This window comes from Mobula birostris, chromosome 4 (genome assembly GCF_030028105.1).
Source record: "Mobula birostris isolate sMobBir1 chromosome 4, sMobBir1.hap1, whole genome shotgun sequence".
NCBI classification, from domain to species: domain Eukaryota; kingdom Metazoa; phylum Chordata; class Chondrichthyes; order Myliobatiformes; family Myliobatidae; genus Mobula; species Mobula birostris.
In genome coordinates this window covers 88725539-88739728 of record NC_092373.1, presented here as the reverse complement: position 1 = coordinate 88739728, position 14190 = coordinate 88725539, and the positions used below count along the sequence as shown (strand labels likewise).

General features: G+C 41.8%; 1 protein-coding gene across 3 annotated transcripts in view; it reads right to left on the bottom strand.

Moving 5' to 3' along the window:
* Nucleotides 1-14190, bottom strand: part of LOC140196465 (glypican-5-like) — a 648398-nt gene that overhangs the window by 100296 nt on the left and 533912 nt on the right. The window lies entirely within an intron of this gene.

The window sequence follows — 14190 nt, the reverse complement described above, 5'->3', positions numbered from 1 at the left end:
TGGGGTGAGCGTGGATATTTGGGGAATGAGATGAAGGTGAAACAGCATCAATGGTGGAGGAACGGAAACCCTGATCTTTGAAGAAGGAGGGCATCTCTGATGTCCTGGTCAGGAAAGCCTCATCCTGGGAGCAGATGTGGTGGAGGAGAAAGAACTAAGAACAGGGAATAGCACTTTTTAAAAAAAAAACAGGAGATAGGGTGGGAAGAGGTATAGTCAAAATAACCATCGGAATTGGTAGGTTTATAAAAGACGTCAGTTGACAGTTTCTCTCCAGAGGTGGAGACAGAGATTGAGAAGGGGGAGGGAGCTGTCAGAAGGGTGGAAGTTAGAGGCAAAGTTGATGAAGTTGACAAGCTCAGCATGGGTGCATGAAGCGCATCAATGCAGTCGTCAATGTAGTGGAGGAAGAGTTGGTGAGAATTACCAGGGAAGCCTTGGAACATGAACTGTTCTACGTAGCCAATGAAGAGGCAGGTGAGCTGGTGCCCATGGGTACCCCTCAAGTCTGGAGAAAGTGGATTCAGATGATTATTAGGGTAAGACATGGCGTTAGTGACTAGGAAAATAGAATACATTATAGGGATTGAAAATAACTGCTTTGGTCTTCCAGTTTCTAGTTGGAGATAGTTTTTGTCATGCTTGTCAGACAAGTAGCTGAAAAATTAGAGACAGTGGAATTGGAGATGTGGTGTGATATGAGACCATGATCATTATACATATAGAAACAGCCATTTCACTTCAAGCATTCAATTCTTGAACTAACCTGCACACCTCTAATCACTACCTCAGTATGGCAACACTTTGAACACTTTGCACTACAATGGAATCTGTTTTTGTCTGATTATATTCTTATATAACTTATATTTATCTTATGAATGTTGTGTCTCCAATGTTATGTGCATGTGATGCTGCTGCATGCAAGTTTTTCCATTGCAACATAGTAATAAACATGAGAATAAACTCAACTGACTTTGTTGCAGTAACTTCAAATGACATTACTGGGGTAGGTGCAGATGAGTTTCAGTGCTCCCCTGGCTTAGCAGGGGAACTAAATTATTCAATGCCTCTCCCTGATTAGAGTCCAGTTGCCTGATACAGCCTCCACTCATAAATTTGCCAGTCCTGATGAGATGATCTAACTACATAAATCAATGCTTTCAGAAAAAGAGATTAGAACATAAAAGAACAAGCATTATTAGAACATTTTTGAAAGTTACTGCTTTCTCTGATGGGCCCACTTTGAGGGATTCAATCACTTAGACGCAGTTTTGTTCACTGTGACAAATTACACACAATTGGATAACTACAGCTTCATTCTTCCTGATCCCATCAACCAGTAGTCTTTCAATGAAATAGCTGTGTGAAGGTACTTTATTGTGCTCTTTGACATCTAAGAAGGAGGGTTTAATCACTAAATTCCTGACAAACTCCAATGATATATGTTAAGTTAATCCATGAAGGTCTATCAGAAGAAAATGCTGCATTTGTGTTCATCATTGGGATATTTTAACCTGGTAAATTATTTAGTCATGTGTCAATAAGCTGCTGAAATGTGTTTGTGAAATAAAAAGAAAAACTCTGGAACAACGCAGGTCGGGCAGCATCTGTGGATGGAGAAACTGTTCATGTTTTTGGTGAAAGCCTCTAAAACAGAACTGCATGTTGTCTATTTGGTAGAAATGTTGGGTAGGTGGGTGGAGGCAAGAAATCAACGAGCAGAAACATTTACCAGTCAAGTTGCTTAGGAACCTTCCACAGCTGATAATTCTGGGCAAGTTTTAAAAAAATGTATTTTCTAGGAATATTTCCTACGATTTTATTGAAGTCAAGATATTACCTTGCCACACTACACCTGACAAATACCCCTCACAATCCCATAAATTACAGGTGCAGAATTAGGACATTCTGCCTACTGAGTCTGCGCCACCAATCACAACTGCTTTTGTTTTCAACCCCATTCTCGCCTTGTTTGTGAAGGCCTTAATCCCCTATCAACCTGTCGAATCATGCCTTATGTACACCCAATGACTTGGCATCCACAGCCTCTCTGGCAATCAGGGGGTTCCCAGCCCTTTTTCTTTAATGCTATGGATGAAAACAATTAAGCAAGCAGTTCATGGATTTACCATCCTCTGAGTGAAGAAATTCTTCTTCATCTCAATTGTAAAGGGGCATTACTTATTGTGTTCTCAGATCCCATACCTTCCTACTAATCGAAACATCCTCTCCACTTCCACTCTGTCCAGGCGTCTCAGTCTTCATGAAATAACTGAGGAAAATTACCATGAGCAAGCTGCGATCCTGATACTGACTTTGTAAGGCAAGCTGGATATGCAGAACAGACCAGCCTTGGTTTGCCAATGGAAGCCAAGGATCAATCTCCAATGAATCTCTTGACCGGGCAGACAATGATTGCCTAAGACTGGTATCGGGCCTTCACTAAATTTGAAATGAATATTTCAGCTCTCCCATGATCCTTAATCAATACAACCGATTTGATCACTTTGCACTACAATGGATTTTTTGTTCTAATTGCCTTCTTTGTCAGACTCGTGTATAATTTATGATTAATGTTTTTCTTGCGAATGATGCATGTCTGATGCTACGTGCCTGTGCTGCTCCTGTCAGTAAGTTTTTCATTGCACCTGTGTACATGACAATTAACTGGACTTTGAAGCATGGCCCGAGTTAAAATAGAATCAACAATACACAAGAGGTGGTTTCTTATCTGCAAAAGATGTTAGTCATAAGCAGCATTTTGAGATATTTAATGTCATGTTAATGAATTAGGGGAAGACATTCAAAACTAAGATTCATAGGAATTGATCTTAGATTTTCAACATCTGCAGTTTGTTAAATTTTCATTTATGATGGAACTTCTCTCAGAGGGTGCTGAATCTCTGGAATGTGGTGTTAAATCAATGTGGGTAGTTAAATGAGTGCTGTGAAGAGGAGGTAATGTCTGGGCCAGATAATCCATGATGGTATTGAATGACAGGGCAGGCTCAAGGGGACAAGTGGCCTACTCAAACCTTTTATGTTCCAACTCTACTTCACATTGTCCATATCCCCCTCACTACCCAATATCTAATCCACCATTGGATATTGAGTGATCAACGGGGATTCTGTATCATCAGTCTCCCATTATAGCACAGTGTTCTGATTTTAACAGGTTTTTTGAAGTCAAAAATTGAAACCAATTTTATAAGCAAATGCACAAATACGAGTGTGATGACAAAGCTTATTTGCAACACCATCACAGGCACACATATATGCAGCATTTACAAGAACAAATATAACAATTTTTGCACATATCTTACAAGAGAGAACACAATTAGAAACTAGTTCATTTTAGTGCAAGGTAATTAAAGTGGTTATAGTGTTGCTAAAATATAGGGTTTTTTTTGCTTCCTCTCCCCCCGCGCCCCCCATCCGGAACTGAATAGTTGAAGGTAAGTAACTATTCTTGAACCTGGTGGCTTAGGGCTTCAGGTTTCTGTGTTTCCTGTCCTGTCCAATGGCCGATGTGAAAAAAGGCACGTCCCAGAGGATGGGAGTCTTTGATGATAGAAGATGCTTGCAACAGATCTGAACTGAATCCACAATTTGAGAGGAGCACACTTCAGGAGAGAGTCAGATTACTGTGAGATCCATAAATTGTGCACACAGATAATTGGAGTTCTATCCCAGTGACAAGTAGGAACACCAAAGGCATGCCCATGCTATTCCAAGATTTAGAAGGTTACTTCACAAGCTCTACTTCTTCATTAAAGAAAAAGAGTTCTCTGAAGATTTATGGCAAAACTTCAGTTAGATTATAGTCATCATCAGAAAACTCTCCTCATGACGCTGTGATCAGTCAATTGAAAAAAAGTCCGACCACTGACGTTTGAAGTTTGACATGGAACAGAACAAACATTGCCACGTAGATTACATCTTTTCAAGAGCCGTGAAACCAGTTAATGGACAAAATCAGATCTTTATGGAATTTTCTGTTGTGTCCCCTCTTAATATACACCATGTTGATTATAGGTGTGCTGCAACCAACATATTCTAGTGAGCTACCAGACACTAGTGCATGCACTTACTTTGCCCTTTCTGCCTAAACCAGCCTGGATGACTACATGGGGCAGAGGTCAGTAAATTGGTGCTTTATTTTCTATTCCCATCTTCAATCTAAATTACTTTTTATTGTAGCATCTTGAAAGCATTAAATTGGAGACAGACATGTTGGTATCTGGAGAAAAGTATAACTGGCTGGAGGTAAATAGACAACATTTTCAGATTGTTTCTGGGGGCGGGGGGTGTCACAAGATGGTTACAATTACATCTGTGGTCTTGGCATATCCTCCTTTTCCCAGAAGTGGATGAAGGCTCTTGAACTGAAACGCTAACTGTCTATTAGCCCCAACAAATGCTGCCTCCATCAACTTGTTTGTTACAGAATCTCAATAGCTGAGTGGACAAAGTGGATGGTACTGTGTTTGCGCATACTTAAGAGGCCACGCTCCAAGACATTGTCAGCATGCTCATTGAGGTGCAGCAGAGGATAGACTTCACACTCATAATCTGCAAGACTGAGGTACGCCGTTAATGTGCCCCACGCACTGCACTGCTCTCCAGTAACAAAGATTCTCAACGAGACCCTAGAGATTTTGGATCACTTCCCATTTGATGGGAGCGATCAATGTAGCAGTACAGCCTGTGGTCGATTGAGGACAAGGTCATTGAATACCAAGAGCTCAGATCTAGCACAAAACTCATCGCTCCTTGTCCTATGATATACTTTCTGCAGCAGTCATCACAAAGCCCCCCATGATATTCTATACTTATTTAAGGTCATCCTTCATCTTCCTGCACTAAAGTTAAAGCCACTCAGCCTACCCAGTCTTATAAAACAAGGTGTCCAATCCCTACAATGTCTTTGTGAACCTTTTCTGTAGCTTTTCCATTTTGGTGGGTCACCCTTCCTATAGCTGGGCAAGAGAAATGCACAGAATACTCCTAGTGTACTTTCACTAACATGTTGTACACTCTAAGGAAATACTGTGAAATGGTTAAAAACAAAACATTTTTCAAAGAATAAAATAAGGAAAATATTCTTTATTTCAAAGAATATTCTTTGATAAATAAAATGTCAAAGAATAAATAAAAGAATCAAAGAATAAATGCCACATTCATCCCTCAAACAACATCAATAAAACATTTTTTCTTGATTATTTATCACCAGAGTTTGAGTGGCCATACTGTGTACATGCTGGGTGCCACTTTTTGTACTTAACTACAATGACAATATTGTGAAAGTACTTATTTGGTTGCCAGCCGGTGATGGAGTGGCATCTGCACCGGACTTCGAGGCGAGTGGTTCTGGGTTTGAATCCGGCTGGCTCCTTGCATGCTTTTCATCTGTGCTGAGTTGCGGGTCAAGCTAGCAACTCAGCCTCGTAAAAAAAAAAAAACAAATGCTAAAGAAATGATGCGCCACAAGGTGCAGAAAAGAACAACAACTTATTTGGCTGTATGATGCTGTGTAAATACAAGTCATTTTTGTTACACTGAAACTCTAAGCCAACAGTTACTTGGTGAGTTCATATAATTTGATGGTATATTTCCAGGTACCTATCTGACAGCAATCCTTCCAATACGAGTTTCCTACGTGGAACCTTGAGCCGAACCTGGACTCAAGCTCCAACAGAGACTTCATTATCTTTTAAGAAAGGAAGAAGCCTGCAGACAAGTCCTTTAATTCTCAATTTTTTTAAGGTATCCCTAAGCTACTATTACAGAATTAATATTTCACTCCAATATGACACTTCAGAAAGAAAGAATTTGTATGTATAACACACGTCACATTGCCCCAGGATGTCTGAAACTATTCCAAAGCTAATTAAATACTGTTGAAATGTTTGTCCTCTTGGACGGTTGTGAAACTCAGCAGCCAGCTGATGAAAGACTGATTATCTCTTTGAATGAGGGATAAATATTAGGCAGGGCAACAAGAGAATTCCTCTGCTGTCCTTTAGCTAGTCTTTACAGGACTTGTTTAAAGAATCACCCACAAACCAGCTCTTTTAACATTTCTGTATGCTGTCGGTACTGTACAGAATACAAGAAACCTGGAATCATAGAAGAGATACAGCATGGAATCAGACACTTCAGTCCATTGATTTCACACTGACCATCAACCATCCATTTACAGAATCGCAATCTGACCATCATTCACACAATCTCCTCCTCCAGTTTCCCTCCTCACCTCTTTTCCTTTATTCCAAAGTCTAGTATCCGCTATCAGATTTAATCTTCTTCATCCCTTTATCATTTCTACCTATCACCTTACAGCTTCTTGCATCATTCCCACTCCTCTCCCCAACCAGCCTACCTTCCCCCTCAACTAGATTTAGCATCTCCCCTGCTCATTTATACCAACTCTCTCCCTTTTTTTTCTGGTCCTGAATAATGGTCTTGAACAAAATGTCAACCGTCCATTTCCCTCCACAAATGCTGCCTGACCTGCTGAATTCCTCCAGGGTTTGTGCGTGGCTACCCATTTACAGAAGCCTATTTTATTTCCTCCACATTTCCATTAGCTTCTCCTAGAATCTTTTACCCACCTACACATTAGGGGCAATTTATAGTAGCCAATTACCAACCTGCACGTCTTTGGAGTGTGGGAGTAAGTGGAGCTCCTGGAGGAAAAGCATTTGGTCACAGGTAAATTTCTGGAGACCGCAACTGAGGTCAGGATTGAATCTGTATCACAGAAGCTGAGGCAGACTGCTACATCACTTTGTTGCCTCTCAGGCGGGCTTGAACACAGCCTTCCCACTGAAGGGATAGTACTGTTACTCAACCTAGGCTGGCACATACTCTCAGGAATCAAATTATTATGTCTGTAATGTTAAAAATCAAACATAGTGAAAGTCTTTGAAATGAATGTGTGGTTTGAAGGTGCTGGTGTAAAAGGAGTAAGGCCAAGGAGAAGGTTGGTGGCTCATACTGCAGAACACCAGTGCGTTCAACACCATCCACCCTGCTCTGCTGGGGGAGAAGCTGACAGCGATGTAGGTGGATGCTTTCCTGGTGTTATGGATTCTTGATTACCTGACTGGCAGACCACAGTACGTGTGTTTGCAACACTGTGTGTCCGACAGAGTGATCAGCAGCACTGGGGCTCCACAGGGGACTGTCTTGTCTCCCTTTCTCTTCACCATTTGTACCTCGGACTTCAACTACTGCACAGAGTCTTGTCATCTTCAGAAGTTTTCTGATGACTCTGCCATAGTTGGATGCCTCAGCGAGGGAGATGAGGCTGAGTACAGGGCTACAGTAGGAAACTTTGTCACATGGTGTGAGCAGAATTATCTGCAGCTTAATGTGAAAAAGACTAAGGAGCTGGTGGTAGACCTGAGGAGAGCTAAGGTACTGGTGACCCCTGTTTGCATCCAGGGGGTCAGTGTGGACATGGTGGAGGATTACACATACCTGGGGATATGAATTGACAATAAACTGGACTGGTCAAAGAACACTGAGGCTGTCTACAAGAAGGGTCAGAGCCGACTCTATTTCCTGAGGAGACTGAGGTCCTTTAACATCTGCCGGACGATGCTGAGGATGTTCTACGAGTCTGTGGTGGCCAGTGCTATCATGTTTGCTGTTGTGTGCTGGGGCAGCAAGCTGAGGGTAGCAGACACCAACCGAATCAACAAACTCATTCGTAAGGCCAGTGATGTTGTGGGGATGGAAATGGACTCTCTGACGGTGGTGTCTGAGAAAAGGATGCTGACCAAGTTGCATGCCATCTTGGACAATGTTTCCCATCCACTACATAATGTACTGGGTGGGCACAGGAGTACATTCAGCCAGAGACTCATTCCACCGAGATGCAACACAGAGAGTCATAGGAAGTCATTCCTGCCTGTGGCCATCAAACTTTACAATTCCTCCCTTGGAGGGTCAGACACCCTAAGCCAATAGGCTGGTCCTGGACTTATTTCCTGGCATAATTTGCATATTACTATTTAACTATTTATGGTTTTATTACTATTTAATTATTTATGGTGCAACTGTAACGAAAAGCAATTTCCCCCGGGATTAATAATGTATGACTATGACTATGACTAAGAATCATTCTTGTTCTTAACTCTTGAATAATGCCATAATGCTACTGAAGGTGTGAAGGATAAACTAACTGAATAGCTGAGAAACTGGATCCATTTGTATCTGCCTATCACCAGCAAAATTGTGCAGCAAGGTCATTTTACCCACATTTAGACTGCAATTGTCATCATTTCATCAGGAAATTGGCGCAAGAACTTCTGTGCGCGATTAATCCTGGCGTGTTTGACAGTTCTGTCATGAACTTTGTGGCATTACAAGCCAAGCACTTTATTTTTTCTCTAGAGCTTTTGAGTGCAACCTCTTCACTGTATTAAACACTTAGAAACTGGAAGCACATAGCATGGGAATTGGCAGTGAGATCAAGATCAACAGTCTGCACTGACATCGATGTACTGCACTTAACCTCTACTAGCCAGTCAGGATAATCAGAATCCTTCAGTGGTTGTCACATCATGTGAACACCGTGGTCTCTTCCCACTTGATCAGCCTATAGCTTAGAACAGTGGAGAGTATCTTGCCATGTAGGGCAGGATCAGGGTGGGCGATCAACTGGGTAGGGGGAAGATGCCCATTCACAAAGACCACAAGCCTCTCCCTCATATTTTGCCTTGCTTTCACAGCCAAGTGTTGATAAGTTCTGCCTCGATTCCCAGCGGTCAGTGTGGCAATGAGATTCAAACAAGAGCTGAAAGGTCCTATTTCAATGTATGACTCTGCCAAATGGCACAGAGTTGTCCTTTATGCAATAGGTCCTGATTTCAAGTAATGTTTTGAGGGGATCTATGCAGGACTTAGCACTGTAGAGTTGTACAGCAAAGAAGCAGCAGCAAAGAGCAAGCTGCTGGAGAATCTCAGCGACTCCATAAGATATAGGAGCAGGATTAGGCCATCTGGCTCATCGAGTCTGCTCTGCCATTTCATCATGGCTGATCTATTTTCTCTCCGAGCCCCAATCTTCTGCCTTTATCCCATATCCCCTCATGCCCTGACTAATCAAGAATGTAAGGCCATATGATATAGGAGTAGAATTAGGTCACTTGGCTCTGCCCAGTTCATCATGGCCGATCCATTCTCCCTCTCCTGGACTGAAACATTGACTATCTCTTTGCTTCCTCAGTGTGGCCAGACCCCCTCAATTCATGCAGCAATTTTTTTTTCTCTAGGCTCCCACGTCCACAGCACAATGTTACATACCTCATGGATATCTTGTGGCTGTCTTATGAGGATGATGTAATGGTCTTGTGGAGGTCACATGATATAATTTCCCCGCCAATGTGAGGTCACGTGATGACCTGTTCTCAACAGGTTTATATAAGGGTAGACCCCTGGCGACACAGTTAGTTTTCCCAGTTGAGTTTTAAGTTTAGTTCGTCAGATACTCCGTATTGCTGCGTATTTTTTTATATGACGCAGTTTCGTTTTAAAACAGAGTTTTACTTTCTATGGTAAGGTACAGAAGTGTTGGGCCGGCAGTTTCACCAATAGCTGCCAGGTTTATTGATGTACTTTTTCAGTAATATTGGAGAGTGAAGACGGGAGCCTGAAGGAGTCATTTGGTGATTTTGGAGAGGATCGACGATTATTGAATTCATTCAAGAGTGATCTGCATGAGATAACCTCTGCTAAAAGCAGCAGAAGAGGTTGTGCAGTATCTAGTCTATTCTACAGAGAAAAAGGTCAGTGTCTTTAAACCGTTTTATTTCCATCATCGTGAATCCTGTGGACAAGGCAGGATTGACAAGGCTGGGATTGACAGTAACATTGTGTCTTCGAGGAATTCTTTACCTCAGGAAAATCTCTCCTAATTGACTGTATAAATCTCCTGGACGTTCATATTTACCGTTTGAAAACTGTGTCTGAATTTACCAATTTAAGACTGTTTTCGCATTTACCGCTTTAAGAACTGGTACTGAGTTTGGCTGTTTGTTAAATGGCCGCATAGCAGTTTACTTCCAGTTAAGGTTTTTCGTTTGTTTATCATTTTACTAATTTTGAGCTGAGTTTAATAAATGTTTATTTGTTTATAAAACCTGACTCATTTCTATATTCATTTTTGCCAGTCACATGACAACAGAAACAGGTCCTTTGGCCCAATCCATCCACACAGGATATCCAGCATCTGTCTATACCTGGGGTACACAGACTCCTTTGCTGAAAGGCATTGGTTCATGGGATAAAAAAGTTTGGGAACCCCTGATCTACCCTGATCCCATTTTTATTCTCACCACATTCTCATCAACTCTCTCACCGACATGGGAAATTTGCAGAGACTAATTATCAACCACATCTGTGGAATCTGGGAGGAATAGCATCGAGAACCCAGAGGAAGCCCATGTGGTCAACAGAGTGAACATGCAAGCTGTACACAGACAGCAACAGATGCCAATGGAGCTGTGAACTGAGTCCCTACTAAATCCACATGCTGCCAGGCTACACATGTTGAAAGCACAAAAAAAAAATTGGTAGAAATCCAATTTCTAGGTAGAAATGTTCAATAGGAACATCCTCTCAGGTAAATGTCCTGGTTGCTTGCAATTAAGTATACCTTAAATCAGTCATTGCCTGAAGGACACAGCCTCAAAATAGAGGGGTGTCCTTTTAGAATGGAGATGAGGAGGAATTTCTTTAGCCAGAGAGTGGTGAATCTGTGGAATTCATTGTCACAGGCAGCTGTGGAGGCCAAATCTCTATGTATATTTAAGGCAGAAGTTGATAGATTCTTGATCTGTCAAGGCATGAAGGGACACGGCGGGGGGGGGACGGGTGGGGAGGGTGGCAGAGGGGAAGGCAGGAGACTGAGACTCAAGGCTGATTTATACATGTGCGTCAAATCGATGCGGTAAGTACGGCATAGCCCCGAACCCTACGCTGTACTCTACACAAACCCTTTGCCGTAGCCTAACGCGCAGCTCTCCCAAAATGTAACTACGCATCGCAGCAACACAGACCGAATCAACTGTGATTGGTCCCCTTGGTAGCAACTCTGGCTGCAATGCTTTCCATAAGGCTTTACAGACCTCCGAAATTATGAAGGATACATTTTGCTTTTACAAAAGACCTACATTAGTACCTGTTTTCATTAACCGAAAGAGGATTTTTGCTTTTACGGAAAAAGACGCTCACTTTAACCTTGTTTACCCCGGGAAAGACTACCATGACCATAAAGCCTTGCACGGGCAGGTGTGTGCGCAAGTGTGTATGTACCGATTTTTTTTCAACAAATCCATTTTGGCTCAAAATTCCAGATTCTGTCAAGTGACACTACACTGTACATACAGAAAATTCACCCTCCTTCAGTTTCAGTCGCCATTGTTTGAAGTTTGAGTTTCTTAATGTTGAGTTTCTACATGAAGAAACTCAACGCAGTGGCGTGGAAACCCCACCGCCAACTAGCGTTTTGGTGGTGAATTGCAGAGCGACGCAAACACACCAACGCACAAGTATAAATGCTCACAACAGCATAGCCCACTTGCGTAGGCTACGGCATAAGCTAGTACGCACAAGTATAAATCAGTCTTCAAAGGAAAAATGGATCAGCCAGAATGAAATGCCGAAATCTGCTCCTACATCTTATGGTCTTATGAATTACAACACAATGCTTCTTGTACAATTAACATCTAAAAAGGCCCCACTTCACTGTGGGGTCAGTAATTCAGAACCACATGCATTTTCCATTTGATACCCTTCCATTCCCTGGCTAATTTTATATAACCATTCAACTACTCAAAGCGTTCATAGTGCTAGGACCCAGTAATAACTACATTAGGAAAGTCATTTAGTACAGTATCTTAATCCTGCACTTCATGTGAAGTGGCAATTGTTTGAGGGGTTTTTTTCATCCCTATTAACAGGATAATAGACCTCTGTGTGGTCAGTTTGATCATGTCACGAGGGTGTTCAAACCTTTACCAACAGCACTTTGTGCTCATAACACAATTTAACATAAACCCATCACATTTGTTGAACAAGACCACTTAGAAATGGGATGACGGCAATATTATCTCCCACAGACGGAAAGAGAAGTGTCAAACAATATTACCCCTTTGTGCTGCGTGTATGATTCACCATCATCTGGTAGACAGCAGTTTGGCCCTGTTCAAAGCCACAGGAAAATTCCGTCATTTGGTGGCTAAATATACTCCAGGCTCAGGCGAACCTACATGAATCTGGTGTAAAACTTGATTGCCAAAAATTGAAGAGGAGGCCCTATCTGACAGAAATAGAATATAATGTATACATTTGCTTGATATATTAGATATATTGAGATATACTGTATGTAAGGTAAGGATCTTCGAAGGACGTCCTCTACAATAAAGATGAATTCTTGATTTGTCAATCATCATCATAGGCCTTACCCTTCTTTGTTTACATGCAATGCACTTCGTTTGCAAACTATATTCTTCATGAAGTTAATGTTTTTGCTTTTGTATTACCTTGATGTACTTGTACATGGAATGACTTGCTTGGATGCCATGCAAACAAGTCTCATATCTCATTTCACTATATCTCATCACAAGTGATGATAATAAACAGATTGCCATGGCAGGGCAGGCTTGAAGGGCCGAGACTCCTACTCCTGTTGTTGTTCTCTTCTGTTAAATTATCATAAGAATATGAGAAATAGGAACAGAAATAGGCCATCTGGCCCTTCAAGCCTGCTCCACCATTCATTACAATCATGGCTCATCAGACCATGGACTCAGGTCCACTAGCATACCTTTTCCCTATAGCCCTTAATTCCTCTACTATGTAAAAATCTATCTGACTGCACCTTAAATATATTTAATGAGGCAGCCTCTACTACTTTCCGGGACAGAACTCTACAGAGTCAGTACTCTAGGAAAAGCAGTTTCTCCTCATCTCTGTTGTAAATCAATTCCACTGAATGTTGAGACTATAAGCCCTAATTTTTATCTCACCTAGCAGTGGAAACTACTTTCCTCTACCTTACCTCTTTCATAATTTTACACGTTTCTACAAGATCCCCTCTCATACGTCTGAATTCCAGCCAGTATAGTCCTAGGCAATTCCATTTCTCCTCATAGGCTAAACCCCTCTCTGGAATTAACCTGGTGAACTTCCTCTGCACCACTTCCAAAGTCGGTACATCTTTCCTCATACAGTACTCCAGTTGCAGGTCTTACCAGGACTCTTGTTGTATAACTTCTCTACTTTTAAATTCAATTCATCTAGCAATGAAGGCCAACATTCCATTTCCCTTCTTGATAACTGCTGCACCTACAAACCAACCATTTGCAATTCATGAACAAGCACCTCCAAGTCAGTTTGCACAACTGCACACTAACTGTGTGTTGAGGTCCTCACCTGCCATCACATCCATAATAACTCACTTTGGCATGTGAGATTTACCCTCCACAGAAAAGAATAAATATTCGCAATCTTGAAGCAAACACAGTCGGGCGTTCAGATCCATCTTTCATAATGTGACAAAACTCTCCAACCCCATAAGGAGACGCATCACATGCCAGTCTGATGGGATAATGGGTGAGCGATTCATCTGATGTTATTAGTCTCATTGTCTCCTTGGATGCTTTTTCACATCTTTCTGACCATTCCCACTTTGTTCCTGTGCTGCACTGTAGCAATGTTTGGGAGAAACCGGTGGTAGTAGTTCACATGACTTGAGTTATGACACATTTTCCAGTATGGGTGCCTGTAGCACTGCTTCAATCTTCTCGTGACTTATGTTAGCCATGCTTGTCAATTACATGTCCACAATGAGATTTCATTCTTGAAAACTCACATTTCTCTCTTTGCACGTAAACCATACTCGCTTGGCCCGGTAAGCACTTAACCAAGGTTCTGGAGGTGCTCTTCTTCACTCTTGCTAGTCATGATGATGTCATCAAGGTAACATTGTGTTCTTGGGATATCTTGGAGCATTTGGTCCATTGCTCTTAGCCAAACTGCTAGAGCCGATGTGACGCCAAAGACAATACCATTACACTGAAACAGTCCCTTGTGAGTGTTGATTGTGAGGAACCTCCTGCTTGATCCATCAATCTCCATTTGCAGATAGGCTTGTGATAAGTCAATCTTTGAAAACCT